Source organism: Cavia porcellus, unplaced genomic scaffold (assembly GCF_034190915.1).
Source record: "Cavia porcellus strain 051 isolate PalLab524CR breed Dunkin Hartley unplaced genomic scaffold, mCavPor4.1 scaffold_5, whole genome shotgun sequence".
NCBI classification, from domain to species: Eukaryota; Metazoa; Chordata; class Mammalia; order Rodentia; family Caviidae; genus Cavia; species Cavia porcellus.
In genome coordinates, this window is record NW_026947488.1 from 24216088 (window position 1) to 24233581 (window position 17494).

The following is a 17494-nucleotide window of genomic DNA, read 5'->3' on the forward strand; positions in this document are numbered from 1 at the left end:
ATGTATGTACATTCCAAGTCACTACATGGTACCCCATCAATATGTACATTTATGTGTCAACTTAAAACTTTTATAATATGTACACATATGTATTTTAAAAGAATCTTGGGCTGGGGATTTAGCTCGGTGGCATAAGCGCCTGCTTGGTGAGCACATAGTTGTGAGTTCAACATCTGGTTCCACAAAAAAAAAAGAATCTTGAAAACACGCTACATGAAATTCAGAACCGTTCCACACACCTGTGTTGTACGGATTCTATTTACATCCAGAACAGGCAGATTCATGGAAAGAGGAAGTAGACTGCGCCTCAGGCGGGGGCGGGCGGCTCTGGGGGAAGCAGGGGATCAACTGCGACGTGTGTAGTTTCCTTTGAGGTAATACATGTGTTCTACAATTGACTAGCAGTACTGCACAACTGAACAGGACAAACTTCTGACCAGCCCTTCTCCGCTCCGGCTTGGTCAGGGATGCGGAAGCTGAAGCCCCCAGGGCCTCCTGATGCGTGCTCACGGGAGGGAGCACTCCACGGTGGGGCTGACCACGGCTTGGGGTGGGATCCCCAGGTGCATGCATGTAGTGCCCGCCCCTGGCCCCTTCCCACAGCCCAGGGTCAGCATTGGCAATTCCAGCGCTGGCCAGGGCAGGGCGAGGGGTGGCAGCGGGTGCTGCTGATGGGGTGAGAGGCCCCACACTTCTCCCCCTCGCACTCCCCCGCTGTGGCTCACCCTTCCCCTGCCACACTGTCAGTGGCCTGGAGCAGACTGTAGCCACACCAGAGGATACAAGCCCTGCAGGAGGCGGCCCCGCCAGGAAGTGACAGCCAGGATGCCAACCAAATCTAAGTGTCCCCAGGACCCATTCTCTCTCCACCACACTCAAACGGAGGCATGAGGAAGGCAGCCAGGAGGCAGGCACAGCGGGCAGAGGTGCGGCTGCCGGGCTGGCAGGGTCATCGGGCAGAGGTCTGGCCTGAGCAGGCTGGCTTGGCTGGGTTGCCACTGGCCTGAGGGAGCCCCAAGGGGGATCGATCATCAGTTCAGGTCAGGACGGCCTGAAAAGCCCAGCAGGCAATACAAAGGCATGGAAATCTCCCTCTACACAACTCTACCAGGGCACAGTGACCCTGGCGCCAGAGGCGAGGGGCCAGAGGAGGCCCCTGAAGTCAGGTGGGCCTCCAAGGGGAGGGGCCAGCTTGGCCAAACGCAAAAGCTGTGCACCGTACTCTCAGGGCTGCTCGGGCACTGCTCCAGGGGAGGTCCCTGGAGAGTGGAGAGTGGCCCCTGGAGAGTGGGTCAGGGGGGATCCCAGGGTGGCTTCACATCCTGCCTGTGCCCACTTCCCAGTGTCTTGCTCTCCTCCAAGGCCCCATGTTCAACAGTGAGGTCACCAGGATAGGACGACGGGCTCACCCAAGGAAGTCGTGGGGCTGCTGAAGCTGGTGAGGTCGGGGCCTTCACTCCCCCAATCCCAGCCCACCAGCTGCTATCCAGGAGTTCACAGCCAAGAAGCCAAAGAGTGGTTGGGAAGGGTGATCACAGGCTAAGAGGTCACGGGCCTGGTCTGCAGGAGGCTGTCTGAGCCATCTCCCCGCAGAGGAAAAGGTGAGGCTCAGAGAGGAGAATGCCCAGCCTTGGGTCGCCCAGCAAGGCTGGGGCCCACCCTACATGAGGATCTGGGCAGGGGCACTGGGATGAAGGTAAGGTTCTTGGGGCCCCAGGCCCACAGCACTGGACAGAGGAGAAGCTGAAGGAGGAGATGGTGGGCCCAGTGGACCATGATCAAGCAGGTCTTGGGCTCCTGGGGGTTCCATGGGACAAATCGCCATGTGGCCATTAGAATCACAGGGACTCTGTGCAAGCCACACAGAGCGGTGTCAGTACCTGCACAGCACCGAGGCCTGGCTCCAGGACCCCCTCACAGCCCCAGGATTGGAAGTGTCCATAGGGAATCCTGCAGGCACTGACAAGCACTGCTCTCCCCCAGCCTCTCCAAGGTCACCTCTCCAGGCCCCCAGTTGGCCCAGCCCCACATGCTGATGGTGCTGGGCCTTGGGGGGACGCCGCCAGCAGGGCCCTGCCCACGGCGCCTGCTGTTCCGACAGCCGCTCTAGCGCTTCTCAGCTCTAGGAACAGGCAGTGCCCCCTCCTCCCACCCACACCCAGGCAGCCTTCCCTGTGGGGACACTGGTGGGCAGGAGCGCCCAGCCCCACCCACTCTAAACCCACAGGCATGTGGCTCCAGAGGGTCTCCAGCCACAACCTGGGGACCCTGGCAGGTCCTCACAGGAGACACACACCTCAGCCTGGGCTGCAGTCCGGGGTCACCAAGGCGGGCGGCAGGGCGGTCAGACCTTGCCCAAAGCTGCCTGCTGCTCATGGGATGGAGGCCGACCTTGTGCACCCTCCTTCCTCTCCTTCCCCTCCCTGATTACTCCCCTCCCATGAGGCTTCACCACCTGCCCCACCTCCACCTGTCCCCTATGAATTCCAGGGCACCCTTATGATATGACCACCAACCTCACCTGCCCCCAGACCTAGCAAAGGGAGGTGGTCCTCTTTTCTGGACTCACAGAGTACCCGTCACATGGAGATTAACAGCTAGACTGCTTAGGTTCAAAACTCTCACTACGTGGCCTTAGGGAAGTTTCTCCACCTCTCTGTGCCTTCATTTCCTCCCCTACAAAAGGGATAAAATAGTAAGACCTGCTTCATAGAACTGTGTGAGGATGAAATGAATTCATATTTGTGAAACCTCCCGAACTGGGCCTAGACTCTAGTTCAGTGTCAATCAAGCAATCACAGCAGCTGTTACTTACTGAGCACCTATTATGTGCCAATCCTTGTGTTCTGGATCTTACCTAAAGTATCATACAATAGCCTGTGAGGTGGGACTGTCATGAACCCCATGTTCATGAAGGAGGGAACCCCAGAGGCATCAGCTTAACTATCAAAATATACCTGGGGAAGGAAGGGATTTCTGCTGATATTAAGGAATTATAGTTAATTTCTTTTAGACAGATTATGGTTTTGTGGATCTTTTTTTAACACAAAGTTCTTCTTTTAGAGATTTACACAAGAAATAAGATGTCTGGGATTTGCTTTAAAATGACACGGTATGGGGGCAGGGTAAACGGAGTATAGGACATGGGTGGTGGTGCTGGGTCTCCACCATGTCCTCCCGGGGTTCACTACATTAATATTTGGGGTGCTGCCACACAGGCCTGTAGTCCCAGCTACTTGAGAGGTGAGCAGAAAGGATCCAGCCCAGCCTGGACAACAGAGGAGGACCCTATCTCAAAAAACAAAAAGGAAGATTAAAAATGAATAAAGAAAACAAGTGATTAACCCCGTACCCCTTCTGAACAGCCACCTCAGAGTGGTCAGACTTACCAGTCCCTCCCAGCCGGCTAAGGGGCAGCTGCCTCCATGGTCCATCTGCACCATCTCGCCCCCACCCCGTATCTTCTCCACACGGCAGCCATGTGCACCAGAGTCCTCTGCAAGTCCCATCTCAGCGCGGTGAAAAGCCAGCATTGGCAGAATGGCCCAGAGGCCCTGCCTGTCTGCACCACCACCATCTTGCTGCCTTCATCCCCCTCCATTCTCTCCCTGCCCCGCTGCTTCTTGTCAGCACTCCAGTATTCCAGGCTTATATGGCCTCAGGGCCTTTGCATTGACTGCTCTTGCCCTAGATTCTCTCTCCCAAGGAGATGCACGGTTCCTCCCTCCCCTTCTTCAAAATGAGTTCCTTTCCTGGTCACTCACCTAACTGCAACACATTTGTTCTCCACAATCCAGCAACATTTCAGCCTCCTTCCATGCTCTCCGCAGAATTCATGGCACCCAGCACCCTCTGACACATCACGCATACAGTTCCCGTTTGTTGTATTCTATCGCCAGCACTAGATTGGGAGCTCTGTGAAGGCAGGGGCTTGTATCTGCTTGGTTCTTTGCTGTACCTCCACCCTCCAGAACACTGGCACACAGGGCTATGTGATAGACATGTGCTGCGTGGCTGGCTGGGTGGGTGAGGGGATGGGCGGGTGAATAAATGGGTGAATGGCAGATAAGCAAATGAAGTCAGATGAGTAGATGCTGGACACTGGATGAATATATGGTCAAGTGGGTGGTTGAGTGGATGGCGGATGAGTAGATGGATGATGGGTGGATGGATGGGATGGACAGAACGGTTGATGGGCGGGTGGATGATGGATGGATGGGCAGAAGTTAGACGGGAGGAGGTGGATGGGAAGGTGTGTAGAGAACAGATGGAGAGTCAGATGGGAGAGTCAGACGGCTAGGTGGATGAGGGCAGGTGGGTGGACAGGTGAGTAGATGTACGGATGGGCCCCAGAGGAGGATGAGGCCGGCCGCGGCCCCAGGTCTGTGCAGCCCAAAGCCATGCCCCAACCCTCACACTCATTTGCCACCTGTCTGGCACACCCACACGGAAAGCCTCTGGCTGAGTAAGGAGTGAGCAAGAGGCCATCTGCGGGCCAGCGCCAGCACATGCCTGGGCCTGCATCCGCAGTGCAAACATGCTCCGGGCCAGAGGGCCTCAAACCGGCCCCGCTAGTGCAGTGAGGCTGAGTGATCAGAGGCTCCTGCCGGCAGAACAGGGGTGCAGCCTGCTTGTGGAAACAGGGCCTGTGGCCAGGAGGACACACAGCTCAGCAGGCTGACCACTGAGGTCCCTCTGTCCGGCCCCACAGTGACCCACAGTCTCCACAGTGCTCCTCTGCAGAGAGCCCAAGCAGACAGGGAGAGACCCCTTCCCATGGGATTGCAGGAGGTGGGCAACACCAGAGCAAGGCTGGGTGCTCAGCTTGGGGCTGGCAGCTGCAAACCGGGTTAAAAGTCTTACCTGTCCCCACGTCAGCTCTCGACATCCTTCTGAACTCAGTTTCCCTATATGGAAAGTGCATTGGGGCACAGATTCCAGGCACCCTAAATCCCATGGGGCTGTTTTGTGCAAGATGCCACTTGGAAGCTGCAGTCTTTTCCTAAAGCCCAGCTCCAGATATGCATGGGCACCTTTACCCTCCTCCCCAAAAAAACATTTACTAAACCTATATCATGGACATCCCTGTCCTCCTAACTGTGCCATGAAGGGAGGACCATTACTGTGCCCATTTAACAGCAGGGAAAATTGTGGCCCAATTCATATGCCAAGTAGAGCCCGTGTCACACCACCCCCAGAGTCACACTAGGCAGTCTCCACCTCCCCATGACAGCCCAGCACAGGAAACAGATGCCCCAGTCAGCTGGAATGTGGAGGGCAGAGTCCATATTCTCCAGCCCTGGGCCCTGAGAAGCCAAGCCCAGCCACACCGTGCAGTCCCTGCCATGGGGAGCCAGTCTGAGCCTAGTGTCCTCCCCTGAGGGGAACAGGGAGGACCCGCCACTTTGCCTAAGGCACTCCTGAAGTTGGAAGCTCAGAAAGAAACTAAATGGGCTCATGTATGATGGGGGAGCCCACCGCCCATCTCGAGACTGCAGACGGATGTGTGGAGGGGACAGCAATGCAAATCAGGGGCCTGTGGCATTGGGGGCGCTCTGCCACACCACCAGCTGCCCCAAAGAGAAAGGACAAGTCCTCAACCCCTGTTCCCCATGTAATCCAGTTCCAAGCCCTGTCAGTCCCTGTGTCCCTCCAGTCACACCCTGTGTCCACTTCCTTCCTCGCACCACAGCCACAGCCAGGTCCAGGCCCTGCTGCCTTCTCTCAGGATCCCCAGGGCCAAACAGCCTTTCTGAAATGCAATCTGATCCCTTCAACCCCTCACACCCCTACATCCTGACAACAAAGGACAGAAGCCACTTGTGGTACTCTGTTGCCTCAGGGCCTTTGCATATGAGGTTTTTGTAGCCCAGAGCACACCTCTCCCACATGTGTACATTCCTCCCTTCCTCGCTAGCTTCAGGTCTTCAGCACTCACATGCCTCAGGCTCTAACAGGCCCTTCTTGATCACGTGTTTAAACACCAACACACTCAGCCATCTCCACTTCCTGGTCCAGTCTCAGGTCAAAAGCGTCCTCCTCATGGAAGGCCACTGATCCTTGATCCCTTGGCCCCAGCAAGGGCCTTCAACTTCTCCTTCTGGCCTGGACCAGCACGTGACTCACCATGTGGGTATACATGTCTCATGAGGACAGGGCCACTTGGGCCTCTCTCGTGGCTGACTACTCTGCAGTGGTGTCAGACTCTGAACAGTGAGTAGCTGGGTGCGTGGAGCCTACCTTGGACATCAGAGAGGCACTGGCTACAAGCGCAGGGCCCAGCACGGAGACGGCACTTGATGATGAAGAAGGAATGAACAGGCAGGGCATCACAGTGGCCCAGGGAACGGGGCGTCCGCCTGGGCTCCCCTGCCATCCTGCTCCAGCCCTGCCAACCCAGCTGCCCTTCCCACCCTCACCTCAGGAAGCTCCGTCCCCCAGGGAATGAGTGCAGAGGAGGGGCAGGCTGCCCCCGCTCCCACAGGGGGACTCCCAGGCTCCCTCTGTCCCTCACAAAGGGGCTTTGTGCTCCGTGCGGACAGCCAGGGCCAAGCGGAAGCCATCCCTCTGCTCTTGGGCAGCTGGGGCCACGGCTCAAAGGCTCCGCAGAGACTGGTCCAGCCCTCCAGAGTTTGGCTCACCCTTGAGGGGCCCACGAGGGAAGCTCTCGGGTCACTCCCCTTCTGGAGGTGGGGAAACTGAGGCTTACAAGGACAGAGACACTTGGCCAAAGACTTTCAGAAAGAGATACAGCTCAAAACCAGGCCAAGGTGGCAGCACACCGGGGAAGGAGGAGTCACGGGGAGCCGGCCGGCCCCTCACACTGGCACTCAGCCCTGGAGGAAGCCCTCACCCATGCCCGGGCACCTGGGGATCAGCGGCTGAGCTGCATCTCCACTTCTGCCTGCCCTGCCCGTGCCCGCCTGGCAGGAAAGTGTGTCACGGGCAGCAGCACTAGGGGCAGCAGCACCCGCTTTCCCTCCAGGCGCATTGCTCTCCAGCAGCCCCCACAGCCACACTGCCGAGCCAGGCGCTACCCACAGTGCTGAACACAGCCGTGCCTGGAGCCTCCCCCTGCCACGGCACCTGCAGGCCGGAGGCGCTGCACACGCCGCACCTCAGGCTTGGCTCCGGGCACTGTCCCGAGACCTGCTGTCCCACCCAGGCTCTCACAGGCCTCCCCACAGGGTCCCCAGCGCCTTCCGCAGCCCAGTCCAGCTCTTGAGCCTGCCTGAAGCCCCTCCGAGAGGGAAGCTGCCTCGCCAGCCCTTTGTCCTCCCTTCACAACTTGGGCAGGACCAAATGCCCGGAGTCCCAAACAGAAGCAGAATAACTGTCCCCTTCTACCCACCCAGTAGGAGACCTGCCACTCCCGCCACTCCCGCTCCACAAGCACACAAGGCCCTCCCCACCTCCAGGCGTGTGCAGAGCCCCTTCTTCCAAGCATGTCCTGCCCTTCTTTCTTGCTCATGAGCTCCTGCTCACACTGTAAGATCCAGGCCTGACGTCACCTCCTCTGGGAAGCCCTCCTGGCATTGTGCTAGGTTTCCACCATTCGTGTGGCACCAACCCCATGATGGCAAAGATCAAGGTCTGTGTTTGAGTACAAGCTGTCTCCAGAGAGCATCCCTGGGGTCCCCAGTAGCCATCACAGGCCCAAACATCAGCAGTACATGATCCAGACAGCTGTCACCTTCCTGCCAGAGCACTCCCTGTGGCAGCACAGAACAGCTCTGCCCACAAGGCCCACGTATCTAAGGTTTGGGTGGAGTGGGCGGAGAGGGGGGAGCTCTCTACAAATGGCCAACTGGTAACCAAACCCACGTCGTTTCTAAAACTAGGGCACAGGAGAGAAACGGGAACAGCAGAATTGTCCCCAAATAGAACTGTGGCTCATCTGGTTCCGGGGCCTTCGGGAACACCTGGCAGGGGTGGGGGTGGGGAGAGCAGGCAGCTGCTCGGGGCTGAGAAGCAGAGCCAGGAGGGAAGGCAGGGCCCACTGGGCCACTCCTCCTGCCAGCACCGTCCAAGTCCTGGGGCACCTCCCACCTAAGCCACCAGGGCCTGCAAACTGTCCCAACCCAAGCCTTAGCTCACTGCCAGGAATGCCACTGCGCCTTCCTGCAGGCAGAATCCTGCCCATCCTGGGAACCTGACCACTGCCGGTTAACTGTGACACTTCCTAGAAGCCCGGTATGGCAGAATTTGGGAAGAGGGAGCGTGTCCAGTCCTCCTGACAGCCCTTGGAGGGAAAACTCCTGCTCCTGTCTCATGGATAAGAAAGCTGGAGCTCAAAGAGAGAAGCCATTCACTCAGGTCAGCAGCACCGGGGGCAGAGAGACCAGATGCTGTGGTAGCAGCTGGCAGCCACACAGACCCAGTGACCTGCCAAGCAGACCAGCCTTGGAGACTTACAGCATCTCAGAATAAAGTCCACAGCGCACAGTCCTCCCCACCCACATAGAATAGGAGCCCCCACCTGCCATCCTCAACCCCACCCCGACCTAGAGTGGTAGACCGAAGAGTCATTCTGTAAGATGTGCTAGAATCCACTGTGCCATATGTACAGACCCACTGCACAGATGAGAAAACTGAGTCCTGAAGGAGACAGGACCTTATTCCTTGTAGCTATTTGTTGGCTGCTTCCTCTGGACCAGGCCTTAAGCTAAATACTTTATGGAGATGATTGTAGCCCCAACATGTACATTTTTATTACCTCCCAATACCCAAATAAAGAAACTGAGGCTCAGTCAAGAGAAGCAACATACCCAAAGTCCAAATCAAATAAGTGGACAAAGAGGCTTCCACTTCCTGTCTGAAGGCAAGAAACTGGAATCATGGTTCTGTCCCTTTCTGGGTTCTATGTCTCGGTTTGCCCTCTGGAAAGTGGGATATGTCCCAGGAATTTTCTGTTGTGCATCATGGCCTGGTCGATACTATTGCCTTTCTCAGAACCTCAGTCTCCCCATCTGGAGCAGGGGCTGTCATTCCCTTCCTCTCCAGGTTAGTACAAACCAAAAGGTCAGCCAACCCCACCAAGCACTCACTGCCTGCTGGCATCTCACGTGCATAGATGCTCACCCAAGCCTTAGAACAAACCCATGACATGGGCACTACCAGCAGGCCTGTCCCTCAGATGGAAACTGAGGCACCAAAAGGTGACCTGACTCCCAAGCCTCATGGCAGTTAGAAGTGGAGACCGGTCTCCTGGTCTCCATGCTGCCCAGCGAGGAAGGTGGGGAGGCTGGAGAGGTGACCAAGGTCAGGCGAGATTGAAAGAAAGACGAAGCCCAGATGAGTCAGGGCAGCCTGCAACACCCAGGGCGTGAGTTCAGATCCGTGCACTGGGTGACCTTGGGCAACTCCTGCTCCTCTGTCTGGGCTTCGCTTGTGAAATGAACCAGAAGCAGCACTTCGCAGGGATGCAGTGAGAGGAGGAGACAGCCGTCCGCCGGGCACCGGGAAGGGCTGGACTGCGAGCTTACAGTGTGAACCCTGCCTGAGGGAACAGGCGGGCAGGACCACTGCGGAGCCCATTCCTTCAGGCCCCCAGGTGTGTCCGGATCTCTGTTCAGAACAGGCAGGAAGGAGAGTACAGTCTGCCTCTTGTCTGATTCTTAGAAGGAACCCACCAGGATCTGCCCCTTCGGTGCTTTGAGACCTCTGGCAAGGCCTCCACCTCTCTGAATCCTCCTTTTGACAAGGCAAGGTTTCCATGGAGCCTTGAGGAGACTGGGCAGCGGGGGAAGTAGCCCAGCTGCCCAAGCAGACAGCCCTGGCAGCAGCCCAGCTCGAGGCCAAGTGGAGACTATGACAGCAGTCCTGCCACCCCCCAGCCCTGCTCAGAGGTGACTGTGGTGAGCGCTTTGTAAAGTGCTGCACCCTGAGAGTGATAATTACCACACGTGCCCTTAGAGGCTAAAGAACCTGTGACTTGTCATTCATGGCAGAATGTCCCGGGGCCACACAAGAGGGCAAAGATGGGGCAAGGGGAGGGACAGTAATAGCTCTCCGGAGCCAGCAGGACCGCAGCCCCAGGAAGGGCACCAAGCAAGAGGGGGGACCTGCAGAGACAAAGGGGTGGCGGCCAGACTGCCAGGGCGGGCGGTCACCTGCATGACTGGGAACTGTGGGAGACAGAGGCCCTGCGGCCCGGACCAGGAGCAGGAGCAGCGCCAGGAGCCTCAGCTACCCCCGAGCAAAACACAGGCAAGAACAGTTCCTGCTTCTCAAGCCCACGGCAGCCACCTTTGAAGATATGGGTCCAATCAGGGAGGGGCCGAGTTGAGGCACCAGGACACAGGACACCATGGCAGGTCACAGGCAGGCAAGGCCTGGGCAGGAACTGAGTGCGGGGAGGCTGGATGGAGCTGGTGACTTCAATCCAACAACTAAGCCCGCCTGTCTCCAGGAGGCTTTCCCCACACTCTGCCTCACAGGACACACCAACCACAGACCGAGGTGACCAATAACAGCCCTGGGACTCCCAGATCAGCTGGCCCACAGGAGCCCACATTTCCTGCCTCCTCGGGGATGTTCCCGTGTGCAGACTCTGCAGGCAAGCACTTAGCACATTTTGGTTGGGCTGATCCTCATACCACCTTGCGAAAGCCAGTACTAGCACTGTTATCCCCGTTTCATGGATGGGAAACTGAGGCCCAGATGTCATTTTTCCCACCATCATACCCGGAACACTCGTGGCTAAGCCAGGACTCAAACCCACAGCCAACTGGCTGTAAAGGTCTTCATGCTTGCATGAGCATGCAAGCACCCTGGGCTCCAGGTCTCAAAGAAGACCCATCAGGTAGAGTTAGAAGACCGGAGTCAGGGTCATCTGCCCACTGCGCCACCTGAGGAAAATGTCACCCACACCCACACACTCCCAGGAGGAGTTAGACACCAAAAGTCTGGCCTCACACTTCACTTCCCAGGTGACTGGACCTGAGCCTGCAGCTTTTCTGAGCCTCAGTCTCTTCTCCTTTGTAGAGAATATAAGTTTTATCCAGCTCCGGGAGGAGACAACCTTACTGTGATCTAGCTCTGGAGGGTGCAACATGTAGGTACCAGCATGAGGCAAAGTAAAGTGAAGGCCACAAATTTGGACAAAGCAGCCTGAGAGGAGCTGATCAGTCCTTAACAGGGAGGCCATGCTTCCAGATGCCACCTGATGTCAGCTTCCACCCCATCATCATCTGCACTCGGATTGTGCCCACCCCAGGGTCCAGCAGGCCCAAGGATTCAAAAGACCCAGTCCTACAGCCTCCAATAGTTCCACAGCCTTTACCTCCTACACATCGTGGACAGCCCGGCCCTGCCCAGGCACCAAAGAGGACTCAGTCAGGCCTGTCCCTGGAGAAGACAGAAGCCACGGTCCCATCCTAGAGTGTCCATGAACAAAGAGCTCACCCTGTGCAGATGAGAAAACTGAGGACCAGGACATGAAGGGACTGGGCCAAGACCACTCAACTGCCTTCCAGTGTCTCCTTTTATTCTGGAATGTCTCAGGGTGGTTTTAGGGACAGTGAGAGGAAAAGAGACCAAGGTTGGAGATAAATCACTTGCCCAAGGTCCTACAATTAGGGGATCTGGAGTCCAGCTCTGGGATGCTCCCTAATTACCAATCCCTCAACTCAGGCCACTAAGCTATACTGTGGCAGGGGTGGCAGGCAGGCAAGCTAAGAAGAATCCTAGATCAAAAGACAGATCTGCACTTTTCTCCCAGCACGGATGACTTGCCCTGGGTTTATCTGGCCTCATTTCCCCCATAGTGAAAAAAGAAGGTCTGAATAGATCAGGAATGACAAACCCATGACACATATACAATAGTCTCTCCTCCTCTGCCCATGGCAGGCATTACTAATCTATCACCACACTCTTTCCCACAAAGTCAAGTCTGGACCTCAAAATGCTTTTCAACACAACACTTCAAATCTGTGGGATCTGAGCTCTAGGCAAAAGAGAAATGGATGAGATCTAAGCCAGAGGAAGGAAACAAAGAAAGAAAAAATAGATATCTATTTACTGAACATCCAGAGATTCAAACCATAGTGTTAGCAGACCTCACAAAGGAGACAACTGGAGGCCAAGTGTCACAGAAGCTAGGTACCTTGACTTTGGACTTGGAGCTGGGAATGAGGCTGGAACACAGGGGCCAGGCCAAGCAGCCACCAGGTAAAGTCAGAGCTCCCCTCCTCCCTGTCCTATGAGGTCCAAGTCCCATGCCCATTCCCCCGTTTCAGAAACTGAAGCCCAGAAAGATGCCTAGCAGTTAAAAAGGAAGGATCTGAGCTCATGTCTAGCACTTCCCCACTCTTATGTATTGAGCACCTCATTTGTGCAAAGTACCTTACTTCTGTCGCTTCAGGACATCCTGGGAGTTATGATTCACTATTCCACTGCTTAGGTGAGGAAACTGAGGCCCCACCAGAGGAAGTGCCCCCTGCTCAAATGGAAACCCAAGCAGTTTCCCAGGGAGACAAATGGGGTGGGGGAGGAGGAGGGAGCAGGGAAGTAAAGGGCTTGGGAACCCGAGAGAGAGCGAGGAGCACGGGCCACAAGCAGAGGCAGGAAATGAAGCTCCAGGCAAAGCCCCAGAGCAGGCCTGCAGGGACGATGCAGCCCTTGGGAGTGCCCAGCACTAGGCCTGGCCCTGACACCTGACAGACTCTGGGCAAAGGGCTTTTCCCCTCTGGGTCTTAGTAGATACATCCTGAAAACATGCCCAACCTCACCTCCCACAGGCTCCAAGGAGCTGAGAAGGGCTGGACAGGGCTCGCTCCCCAGTTCAGCCTTCTCATACACAGAGAAGGCCCAGGGAGGACCGGGAGGGGCTCAAGGTCACCCGGCACATTGGTGACCTTCACTGCCAACGTCCTCTCCTTGACCAGTCCTTCGGATTCAATGAGATCATCCATTCAAGGCTGTGACCACACAGCTGATGGGCCACGAGAAATGCCACTGACCTCCCAGGGTAACACGGCACAAAGCACAGTCCATTTTCTGAGAATCCACCGCTGCCAGGCACTGGGCAACGCCCTCTTTTAATTCTAACCTGGAAGGAAGATACCTGCTGCTCCATTTTCAAGATGAAGAAACTAAGCCTCTGAAAGACAGTAAATGACCCAAAGACGCACAGCACGCGAGACGGTGAGAATTTGAACCCAGGCCCATCCCACTCGCACTTCCTGTCTCCTCTCTCAGGCTGACCTTCCCTGCTGCTCACCTCCCTCCCAGCTTGCACCCTGCCTCCCCCTCCCATTGCGCCTCCCTAACTTCTGGCTCTTACACTCTGGGGCCTTCCTGCTGTTGGAACTCCTACTTCACCTTCAAAGCCCAGCCTCACATGCCTTCTCCTCTTGAAACCTGGTTTGGCCCATCCTCACACCCATTTCCACAGGTGCCTTGGTCAGCTCTGCCTCCCTGGCTTCTACCTCACCTTCAACAGCCCCTCGAGAAGCTGAGTGGCGCTGGGCCATGGCTGGCTCCTGAGTATGAGGATATTCAGACAGAGGACGCCACTCAGGCTGTGTGTAAAGATGCTGCCAAACTCCTTCCAAGGCTGGGCTCCCACCAGGTCCAGCCCTGCTGATAACAAGGCCCGGTTTTACCTCTCACTCGTCCATTCTGTGCTCCAGCCCCACAGGCCTCCCCCGCTCCTCCACTCAGGGCCTTTGCATGTGCACTCCCTGCTCGGCCAGCCTTCCCCTAGCTTCATGCCTGGCCAACCCCCTCATTCTTCTTTCAAGGTTCCCCTGTTCCCAGGCCTCTCTCTGAGCCCTTATCTCATCTTCCGTTGTATATTAATTTGTCTTGCAACTTGTTTGTTATTTGGCTCCATAGTCAAACTTCTGAGAGGCCAGGAACCTGATCACAATTCCCCAGCAAATACCCACTGGACTGACCACTGCCCGTTACCCCAAGAGCCCTCAGAAGTATCTGAAAATGTACAAAAGCACCAGCTCCAGACCTCTGCCGCCTGGGGAGCTGCTTCCCTTGGTTCAGGCACCACCTCCTCCCCTCTCCACACCTTCCCGAACCCACCACAACACTGCTCAGCCAAGTTCAGAGCTGCTGTATACAGCAGGCACCAGTGCTCAATCATTGGGTGCTGGTATCTAGGCAGCTTTGGGGGAACAAGGTCAGCTGAGGACCATGACTTTGAGTGGGAAGGGGTCTGTCAGCAGACCACTGAGCCACATCCTCCCTGGCTCCTGGACTTTGGGAGGGAGACATCCCCCACCTACAGATAAAATCAGGGAAGAAGCCAAAGCAAGAGCCAGGCTGTGGGCTGGGGAAAATTCATAGCCCGGGGGGAGGGGGGGCAGGCCCAGCTGGGAGACACAGGCTCCAGCCAAGCCTGGATAGGAAGGTAGACGAGCTACTGGAGCAGAAGGCTCTCCTGACAGAGACCTGGTCCAGGGTGCATGAGAGAGCCAAGGCAGGCAGTCAGCTGAGAGAGGTGACACACAGTAAGTCACTTCCCAGGGTGGAAAGATCACATCACTATAGGACATACCACATCCCCAGAAAGGCCTCAAGGATTCCATCAATCACACAGCTTCTCTGACACTGTTGTGTGCCTGTCCTATCCTGGGCAACCATTGATAACCAACAGGGATTCAACAGGGATTTGGGCAGGGCCTCTGAGGTCTAGGTGGCCATCCCAGCTTCCTCCGTGGAGCCTTAGTAAAATCACTTCCCTTCTCTGAGCAGTAAGATGAGGACAGACAAGGGTTACTGTTCAGGAGCTTTCACTACTATGGCTCCATTTTAGACTTTAGAAAAGTGAGGCCAGCAGGAGCAGTGAGTGGCCTAGGGTCACAAGGAGGTGGCAGGGTGGTGTCACAGTTGTTTCTTTTTCCAAGGGTTCTGGGGCACCTTTCTGGGCACTAACTCATCCTCTTCTGAAAAGGAGCTCCAGTGCAGCCAGCAATCCCACACCCTGCCCACCGGGGACAATTCGGCAAGGCAGGTCTCCTTACTGGTACTGCACGTGCTGAGGACCATGCCTGGATGCATAAGCACATAGACCCCACCTGAGGAGCCCCATTCACACACTGGGACCCCAAAGGGTAGGCTCAGCCGCCTTCACCCAAAGAAACAAGAAGCTAAATGTCTCACTCCACTTCACTTCCCTGGGGCAGGGCCCAGCCTGGTCCATCCTGGAAACCATATCTGATCTCAGCTGCAAGGAGGCTGGGCCTGGCCTCACCAGGTGACCCAGGAACCACTGTCCCAGTTGCACACAGGCCATGAGGCTCAGCCTTGCCCAAAGCCCACAGGCCCCTGCGTCCACTCTCAAGTCCAACTGAAGAACCTAGGGGTCCTGTGCATTTCCTACAGGTGAGCCCCTCCCACTCACCCCACCCTTCCTTCCCCGGACTCAGGGTCCCCCCAGGCCACCTACACTGGCATGGCTCAGAAAGCACAGGCTGTGTTTGATCACACATGGCCAGGTGCGGCCTCAAACTCACCCACTGCCCCTGTCCAGGTAAGCAAGTGGACCTGGCCTGGTAGCCAAGCCCAAAACTTTCGCCAACTTCGGCGCCGGCCGGTGGCCGGGCCTGCTCAGGGGCGGGGCTGGGGGCTGTGTGGACCCGCCGCGCAGTGTGGCCCACTCTCTTCTAGGCCAGCAGGACCAGGCCCCACCCGAGGCCCCAGGAGGGCAGGGAGATCCCAGCGGCCGGCCGGCGCCCGCACCCCGGCGCCCCTCGGCGCCCTCTGCCGCCGCCCACCCTCCCCGGGGCGGGGGCGCCTGGCCGGGCAGCCGCAGCCAGAGGCAGCGCCGATTGGCTAAGATTTCGGGTTTGGCCTAGACCCGGCCGCGGCTCTCCCGCGTCCCCGCCGGCCTGGAGGAGGAGGCGAGCCGGGGGGACCCGGCGGTGGGGACCCCGCGCTCTCGCCCAGCCCCCTCCCCCGAGGCATCACAACAAAAGGCCGCGCCGGGTCGCTCCCCCGAGCCGGGGGATCGCGGCTCAAGCCGGGGTGCGCGACGGAGAACGGGCAGGAGCCCCGCGGGCTCGCGATCGGGCGGCGGAGGCCCCGGGGCGCGGCCCCGAGCGGACCCGGCCTGGCCCGGCGCGGGGGCGGGGGCGCTCACCTGGGCGGCGGGCGGCGGGCGCGGGCGGCGGGCGCACCGGCGGTGGACGCGGAGGAAAGGCCGGCGGCCAGCGGCGGGCGGGCGGTGGGCGGCCTCGCCGCTCCGGCTCCGGGCCGGAATGGATTCCGGGCCGGGAGAGACAGACCGAGAGAGAAAGGGAGGAGGAGGAGGAGGAGGAGGCCGGGAGGGAGAGCAGGGAGGGAGCGCGAGCAGGAGGAGGGGCCCGGCAGGCGGACGGACGGGAGGAGGACGAGGAAGGAGCAAGCGCGCGGACGCGGGTTCCCAGCCCGGGACCTGGGACGGAACCGGCGCGGCGGGAGCCCGGGTCCGAGGGGCGTGGCCCGGCGCGAAGCCACGCCCCGCCACGCCTCTGCGCGCTCCCCCTCCCTGCCCCAGGCCAAAATATGCCCCCTCTGCCCCTCGGTGTTCCCCATCCACCTCTCCAGCAATTATGCGCCAATGGAACGCTCACCCCTTGCAGACGCCATACTAGAAGGTTCAGGACGTTTAGGATTTAATATCATAACAACCTGGGCTAGGGGACCTGTGATCATTCCCGTTTTACAGATAGGGAAACTGAGTCATTGCCAAATGCCACGCCTTGGACTCTGGCTTAGACCTGAATTTCTCAAAGTGAGAACTGATCCAGAAGAAACAGTGTGGGAGGAGCAATTATTTTCACCCATATACCTTCCTTTTAAGTGCATAAGAAAATGTACTGTAAGGACTACTCTGCTGAGGGGAGGGATATTTAAGTAGCAAGCTGGCTTCAAGTAAATGAAGAGGCTCCCTCCAGACCCAGCGGGGCAGGAAGTACAGTAGGAAAAGTATAGCAACGAGGAGATGCTGTGCTATGCTGCAAAGAGTGCCCTTCGAGTCTCTGGCCCAGGATCCTGATCTGCCCTATTAAGGGTGGGGGCCCCAGGCTTGGCTCCTCACCTGTCCCCCTGGGATCAAGTCACAGTTAAAGGTGGACCTGAGGCCAGCGTTAAATACCACCACCCACTTCCCTGTCCCTTCTTTGAAAGTACTTATATTTCACAGATGGGAAACTGAGGCCCAGCCAGATCAAAGGGGCACAGGCCTGAGCTTCTCGCCTAACTGCTGTTCCTGCTCAGAGCAGCTGTGAGGGGCATCATCCTAGAATGTGAGTAGTAAAAGTCTCAGGGCACAATATACTTCCAAGGCAGCCAGGAAGGAACAAGGCCTTGAGCCTGGCAGATCTGGTTCACACCTAGGCCAGTTGCACCCTGCTGTGCCTTGAACAAATCCAGCAGCTTCTCCAACACAATCTTCTCTCTGTAAAACAGGAATAAACTGGTCACATAAGATTCCTGGAAAAGCTGAACTGACAAGTGTGAAGGTGGCCAGGATTTATCTTATGGTGAGACTTGG

General features: G+C 57.3%; 1 protein-coding gene across 4 annotated transcripts in view; it reads right to left on the minus strand.

Annotated features, from left to right (window-relative positions):
- Src (SRC proto-oncogene, non-receptor tyrosine kinase) overlaps positions 1-16437 on the minus strand; it is a 45825-nt gene extending 29388 nt beyond the window's left edge. For 2 of the 4 annotated variants that reach the window (XM_063248374.1, XM_063248372.1), the window contains exon 1: positions 16100-16437. The gene's annotated coding sequence lies outside the window, so the exon portion shown is untranslated. Of the gene's footprint in view, positions 1-15473; positions 15624-16099 lie in introns of those variants that run through there. The other 2 variants (XM_063248375.1, XM_063248373.1) reach the window with 2 other exon arrangements.
- Between the last annotated feature and the right edge of the window lie 1057 nt (positions 16438-17494).